The sequence below is a fragment of the Amblyraja radiata genome, chromosome 1, assembly GCF_010909765.2.
Source record: "Amblyraja radiata isolate CabotCenter1 chromosome 1, sAmbRad1.1.pri, whole genome shotgun sequence".
NCBI classification, from domain to species: domain Eukaryota; kingdom Metazoa; phylum Chordata; class Chondrichthyes; order Rajiformes; family Rajidae; genus Amblyraja; species Amblyraja radiata.
This window is the reverse complement of record NC_045956.1, coordinates 33,548,783-33,557,042: the sequence shown is the minus strand read 5'-3', so window position 1 is coordinate 33,557,042 and position 8,260 is coordinate 33,548,783.

Genomic DNA, 8,260 nt, shown 5'->3' with positions numbered 1-8,260 from the left:
TCCTTCCTGGAGGACTTGGATTGCAAGAAGAAGGTGGATAGGTTTGAGTTGTTTTTTCTTTGCAGTGCAGGAAGCTGAGGGATGACCTCGTCTCACATTTGGCCTCTATCCCTCTAAACCTCTCATACCCAACAGGTTTCTGCAGAGTCTACAGTACAGCAAGGCTTGTGTTCCATTCAATATTTCCACCACCATCTCCCACTACCCTGGTGCTGTTGTCTTGAAACACAAAAGTGCTGAACTAACATCTGTGGAGAACATGTTTCGGATCGCCACCCTGCATTTGGCTGCTGGGTTAAACACTTTAAACACTGTTGCTTATTAAAACAGACCTTCATTCAACCTTCATGAGCTCAAGAGTAACTCGGGAGAGGAACTTAGTAACTCGGGAGACGAACTTGGAACATTGCAGAAATGACAATTAAACGGCAAACTTCGTCAAACCCGTGGGAACTCGGTTAAACTCTTGATCATACACTTGGAATCTCGTACACAACCACTAGTCTTTCGCTCGGGGTACCTCGTGGGTCAGCTCGCACAGTGTGACAGGGCTTTTAAGGTTTAGACTTTATAGATACAGAGTGGAAACAGGCCCTTCAGCCCACCGAGTCCACGCCGACCAGCGATCAACCCGTACACTAGCACTATCTTACACAATAGGGACAGTTTACAATTTACAGAAGACAATTAGCCTACAAACATGTACGTCTTTGGAGAGTGGGAGGAAACCGGAGCACCTGGGAAAACCCACGCGGGAGAACGTCAAAACTCAATGCAGACTGCATCCATGGTCAGGATAGAACCTGGGTCTCTGGCGCTGCAAGGCGGCAACTCTACTGCTGCGCCACTGTGCCGCCCACATTGTGGTGCCAAGGTGATTGGGGCAAGATTTAGTTTATTACCAGACCAAGTGGGACCCGTTGGGTCCCGTCCCCTCAACACGCGGTTGCGGGGGGGGGGGGGGGGGGGGGGGGGTGGAGGGAGGCCTGCGGCATCACACACACACTAACCAACCCCCCCACACACAACGGTAACCCTCACTGCTCTCAAGACACTTCCATTGACTGCCCCAAGTTGCTCCTTATCTGGCTTGCCGTGATAGTTTCTCTGACATCATTGCACGTCCCACCAATGTGTGATGACCGGTGCGTAAATGCAGGCCATGAGTTACCCCAGCTTAAGAAGATGGCTGACATGAAACATCATTGATCCATGTTCTCCAGAGATGCTGCCTGACCCGCTGAGTTACTCCAGCACTCTGTGTCCATGTTCTCCAGAGATGCTGCCTGACCCGCTGAGTTACTCCAGCACTCTGTGTCCATGTTCTCCAGAGATGCTGCCTGTCCCGCTGAGTTACTCCAGCACTCCGTGTCTAAACAAAGAATGTTGTCTCTCTGGTGTGACCTGCCCAGTGCAGGAAGCCGTGGAGTGGGCTGGTGATTAAATAGCTCGCTCCGTGAACAATGCGTGCCTGAGCGGTGAAAGGCACCTCCATACAGTCGCCGGGACAATGTAGATTCGGGCTGGCAACCGTTCTCATCCTGAATCATCCTCGGACATGTAATCTCTGCAATGCAGCTCCTGTAGATCAGGTTAGAACAGGTTGTGTTCCTCAGAGGCACAGGCCTCAGCTTAGCTACAGTACAGATAGGAAAGCATCAGTGGGATATGGGACAAAGGCGGGTAAACGAGGCGTATAGAGAAGGCATACGGTACACTTGGCTTCATTGGCTGAGACATGGAGTATGCAGAAGGGTCTTGGCCCGAAATGTCACCTATTCCTTTTCTCCAGAGATGCTGCCTGACCCGCTGAGTTACCCCAGCATTTTGTGATTTATTTGGTGTAAACCAGCATCCTTCCTACACGTGGAGCATATGAGTCAGGAAGTCATGATGCATCACGTATGGTCAGGCCATATTTGGAGCATTGTGTTCATTCCCCATTACAGTAAGGATGTAGAGGTTTTGGAGAGGGAGCAGAGGAGGTTACCTGGAATGATGCTTGATTTAGAGGGTTTCAGCTACAAGGAGAGGTTGGGCAAACATGGATTATTTTCTCTGGAACGCCAGAGGTAGAGGGGAAACCTGATAGAAGTATATAAAATTATGAGGCGCAGACAGGGTAGACAGTCAGAACCTTTTTCGCAGGACAGAAATATCAAAGACTAGAGGGAATAGCTTTAAGGTGAGAAGCAAACTCTACAGTAGATGTGTGGGGCAAGTTTTTTTTACACAGGGTGGTAGGGGCCTGGAATACGCTGCCTGGGTGGTGGTGGAGGCAGATTTGATAGTGCTGTTTAAGAGACTTTTAGACAGGCACGTGGATATGCAGGGAATGGAGGGATATGGATCATGTATAGGCAGAATTTAACTTGGCAACATGTTGGGGAAAAGGTTGTGACTGTCTACCCTATCTGTGCCAGTGTGGCTTTATGGGTGGAGCTGAGAAATAAAAAGGGGATGACCACCTTGTTGGGGGTGTACTGCAGGCCCCCAAATAGTCAATGGGAATTAGAATAGCAAATATGCCAGGAGATTGCAGGCAGCTGCAGGACTAATAAGGTTGGCATAAGGTTGGGTGGCATGGTGGCGCTGTGGTAGAGTTGCTGCCTTACAGTGCCGGAGATCCGGGTTCGATCCCAACTACGGGTCCCGTCTGTACGGAGTTAGTACGTTCTCCCCATGGCCTCGTGGATTTTCTCCGAGATCTTCTGTTTCCTCCCACAATCCAAAGACGTCCAGGTTTGTAGGTTAATTGGTTTGGTTTGGATGTAAATTGTCCCTAGTGGGTGTAGGATAGTATTAGTGTGTGGGGATCGCTGGTCGATGCGGACTCAGTGGGCCCAAGGGCATGTTTACGCGCTGAATCTCTAAACTAAACTAATAGAGGATTTTAACTTTCCAATAGACTGGAATGTCACAGTACAAAATGTTTATACGGGGTGCAATTTGTCAAATGTGTTGAAACAAGGTTCCTCGGGCAATATTTACAGGGCCCTGCATGCGAGAGGGCAACACATAATCTTACTAGGTTCTGCATGGTAGGCTGCTTTGGAAGGTTAGATCACATGGGATCCAGGGAGAGCTCGCTGACTGGACAGAGAATTGGCAGGGTGGTGGTGGAAGGTTGCTTTTCGGACTGGAGGCCTGTGACAAGTGGTGTGACTCAGCGTTTGGTGCTGGTTACTGTTTGTCATCTATATCAATGATTTGGATGAGAAAGTACATGGCATGGTAAGTTTGCAGATGACACAAAAGTGGTCAGTATTGTAGATAGTAAAGATGGTTGTCAAATTTTGCAGCAGGATCTTGATCGGTAGGGCAGGTGGGCTGAAGAATGGTTGATGGAATTTAACACAGTGAAATGTGAGGCATTGCATTTTGGGAACACTAACATGGGCTTCTGGGGAGACGTAAGGTCATAAGGGATAGTAGAATAAGGCAATTTGGCCCATCAAGTCTACTTCACCATTTAATCATGGCTAATCTATCTCTCCCTCCTCACCCCATTCTCCTGCCCCCTCCGACACCCGAACTAATCAAGCATCTATCTATCTCTGCCTTAAAAACATCCACTGACAGATTCACCACCCTCTGACTAAATACATTTTCCCCATCTCCTTGCTAAAAGAACATCCTTTAATTCTGAGGCTGTGACCTCTTGTCCTAGACTCTCCCACTAGTGGAAACATCCTGTTTTATATCCAAAAGTCTCATGAATACCGCTAGAGTATCTGCCTCCACCACCACCTGTGCTGTGGAGCAGAGGGATCTGGGAGAGCAGGTACAGTTTGTTGAAAGTAGCATCACAGGTAGATAGGGTGGTTAAAAAGGCTTTTGGCACATCAGTCAATTGTCTAGAAGTTGGGAGATCATGTTGCAGTTCTACAAGATGTTGATGATGCTGCATTTAGAATGTTGTGTGAAGTTTTGGGCACCGTGTTATAGGAAAGATGTTGTCAAGGTGGAAAGGGTGCAGAGATTTACGAGAATTATGCCAGGGCCCGAGTGCCTGAGCTACAGGGAGAGGTTGAGCAGGCTAAGACTCTATTCCTTGGAGTGCAGGAGGATGAGGGGTGATCTTATAGAGGTGTACAAAATAGAGGAATAGACTGGGTAGACACACAGAGTCTCTTGCCCAGAGTAGGGGAATCGGGAACCAGAGGACATAGGTTTAAGGTGTGGGGGAAAAAGATGTAATAGGAACCTGAGGAATTAATTTTTCACGCAGAGTAGTGGGTGTATGGAACGAGCTGCTGCAGGAGGAAATTGAGGCAGCTACTGTCAAAATGTTTAAGAAACGGATAGGACAGATTCAGAGGGATATGGGCCAAACACGGGTAGGTGGGACTGTATATGCAGTCTTTTAGCCAGAGAACCAGATGGTCTGGACCCGAAACATCACCTTTCCATAGAGTCAGTATTCCATAGTAAATAGGCCCTTCGACTTTTGAGTGAAAGATCTCATGGTTCATGTCAGGACAGAACAAAGTGGTCACCAGAAAGCATTTGAATTGAATAGATTTTGTTAGCCAAGTATGTATACATACAAGGAATTTGCTTGCAAGTAACAACACGATATACAGTACACAGTTAAGAATAAAACATTATAATTTAAAAATGTGAAGAATGAAATAAAATACCAGAGCAAAAGGAGGCTTCAGACTTTTGGCTGTTGAGTAGAGCTACTGCTCGTGGAAAAAAGCTGTTTTTATGTCTGGCTGTGGCAGCTTTGACAGTCCGGAGTCGCCTTCCAGAGGGAAGTGATTCAAAGAGTTTGTGGTCAGGGTCAGAGATGATCTTACCCACTCACTTCCTTGTAGTGTACAGTTCATCGATGGGGGGAAGGTTGCAGCCAACAACTTTCTCGGCTGATCGAACAATGCGCTGCAGTACCCAGATGTCGTGCTTGGTGGCTGAGCCAAACCAGACCATGATGTAGAAGGTGAGGCAGACTCTATGATGGCTGTATAAACTGTACTTTACAGGATGCATCACAGCACGGTTTGGGAACCGCTCCATCCAAGACCACAAGAAATTGCAGTGAATTGTGAACGCAGCCCAGGCTATCACACAAACCAACCTCCCTTCTATTGACTCAATTTATATCTCACGCTGCCTCAGCAAGGCCAGCAGCATCAAGGACCAGTCTCACCCCGGTCACTCCCTCTTCTTCTCTCTGCCATCAGGCAAGAGGTACAGAAGTGTGAAAACGCACACCTCCAGATTCAGGGACAGTTTCTTCACAGCTGTTTAGTTTAGAGAAACAGCGCGGAAACAGGCTCCACGTGGAAATGTGCGGGTCCGCACCGACCAGCGATTCCCGCACATTAACACTATCCTACACACACTAGGTCCAATTTTTTTACATTTACAAAGCCAATTAACCTACTAACCTGTATATCTTTGGAGTGCGGGAGGAAACCAAAGATTGCGGAGAAAACCCACGCAGGTCACAGGAAGAACGTACAAACTCCAGTACAGACAGCACCCGTAGTCGGGATCGAACCCGGGTCTCAGGCGCTGCATTCGATGTAAGGCAGCAACTCTACCGCTGCGCCACCATGACCGCCCTGTTATCAGGCAACTGAACCATCCTACCACAACCAGAGAGGGGTCCTGACCTCCCATCAACCTCATTGGAGATCCTCGGACTATCTTTAATTGTACTTTATTAGATTTCAATGTTATATCGTGCACTAAATGTTGCATCCTTATTCGGTATCCGTACACAGTGGATGGCTTGATTATAATCATGTTATAGTATTTTCTTTGGATAACATGCAAACCAAAAAAATGGCACTGTCACGCAGTACACATGACAATGAGAGACAGAACTAAACCCTGGTAGTCTGTCTAATATTTATCAGTCAACATGATAATAATAATACATTTTATTTGTTGGGCGCCTTTCAGACATCTCAAGGACACCTTACATAGATTAACAGGAATATAAACATATAATCAGAATAAAATAAATAATAAAGACATCACAGAGACAAACTAAAAACAGAATTCAGTCCAAAAACAGAAAATCAAAAACACAATGTGAAGAGAGAGCAGCGGCTATTTGCTGTTTGCTGACTGTAACACCATGGGAAAGTGCTATGTATACATTGACTCCTGCTTTCCTTCAGTGGTTTAAAGACCAGAAGGCATAGCTTTAAAATGAGTGGGGCAAAGTGCAGAAGAGGTGTGCCACGGAGAGTGGTGGGTGCCTGGAACGCACTGCCAGCAGTGGTGGTGGAGGCAGAAACTATAGTGCTATTCATGAGACTTTTGGATGAAGAAAAAAAGGGGTAAGGGTAAGAACAGTCAGCCATGGCTCAGTAAAACTATAAAGGATAGTATTCGGCTGAAGGCAAGGGCATATAAGGTAGCCAGAGATAGTGGGAGGGTAGAGGATTGGGAAGCATTTAAAGGTCAGCAAAAAATAACTAAGAGATTAATTAAGACGGGGAAAATAGACTATGAAAGGAATTTAGCGAACAACATAAAAACTAATAGTAAGAGTTTTTATAGCTATATAAAAAGAAAAAGGGTGGCTAAGGTGAACGTTGGTCCACTGGAGGGTGAGACTGGAGAGTTGTTGGTGGGGAACATGGAAATGGCAAAGGCATTAAACGAGTATTTTGTATCAGTCTTCACCATAGAAGACACAAAAAATATTCCAACGCTGGATAAACAGGGGGCGGTAGGAATGGAGGAGCTAAATACTATTAAGATCACCAAGGAGGTGGTATTAGGGAAATTAATGAGACTGAAGGAGGATAAATCCCCTGGGCCTGATGGATTACATCCAAGGGTCTTGAGGGAGATAGCGGTGGGGATTGTGGATGCATTGGTGATAATTTTCCAAAACTCCCTGGAGGCAGGAACGGTCCCAGTGGATTGGAAAATGGCCAATGTAACACCTATATTTAAAAAAGGAAGTAAACAGAAGGCGGGTAACTATAGACCGGTTAGTCTAACATCGGTGGTGGGTAAAATGTTAGAGACAATTATTAAAGAAACACTAACGGGGCACTTGGATAAACATGACTTCATCGGACAGAACCAGCATGGTTTTGTGAAGGGGAAGTCCTGTTTAACGAATCTGCTCGAATTCTTCGAGGAAGTAACAACCCGGGTGGATAAAGGGGAACCGGTGGATGTGGTATACTTGGACTTCCAAAAGGCTTTTGACAAGGTGCCACATAAGAGACTATTGCTAAAAATAAATAATTATGGGATTGGGGGTAATATATTAGCATGGGTAGAGGATTGGCTAACAAATAGGAAGCAGAGAGTGGGGATAAATGGTTCATACTCGGGATGGCAACCGGTAACTAGCGGGGTTCCGCAAGGGTCGGTGCTGGGACCCCAGTTGTTCACAATTTATATAAATGATTTGGAGGAGGGAACCAAGTGTAATATATCAAAATTTGCGGACGATACAAAAATGGGAGGAAAAGTAGGGGATGAGGATAGGAAGAGTCTGCAAAAGGATATAGATAAGCTAGGTGAGTGGGCAACAACTTGGCAGATGAAATTTAATACTAATAAATGTGAAGTCATTCACTTTGGGAAAAAAAATGATAGGGCAAGTTATTTTCTAAATGAGGAGGAGCTGCGTTGTAATGCAACGCAAAGGGATCTAGGGGTATTAGTACATGAATCACTAAAAGTTAGTATGCAGGTGCAGCAAGCAATCAGGAAGGCCAATGGAGTTTTGGCCTTTATTGCTAGGGGGATTGAGTATAAAAACACGGAGGTCTTGCTGCAGCTGTACACAGTATTAGTGAGACCACATTTGGAATACTGTGTACAGTTCTGGGGTCCATACTTAAGAAAGGATGTACTAGCCCTGGAGGCAGTGCAGCGAAGGTTTACAAGATTAATTCCTGCAATGAGGGGATTGACATATGAGGAAAGGTTAAGTAGGCTGGAACTCTACTCTTTGGAGTTTAGAAGAATGAGAGGCGATCTCATTGAAACATATAAGATCGTGAGGGGCCTTGATCGGGTGGATGCACCGAGGATGTTCTCAATGATCGGGGAAACTAGAACTAGGGGACATAGTTGCAGAATAAGGGGGGGCTCTTTTAAAACTGAGATGAGGAAGAACTTCTTCACCCAGAGGGTGGTTAATTTATGGAATTCACTGCCCCAGGGAGCAGTGGAAGCAGAAACTTTAAATATATTTAAGACTAAAATAGATGGTTTTTTAGCTGCCAAGGGGATAAGGGGCTACGGGGAGAGGGCAGGGATATGGACCTAG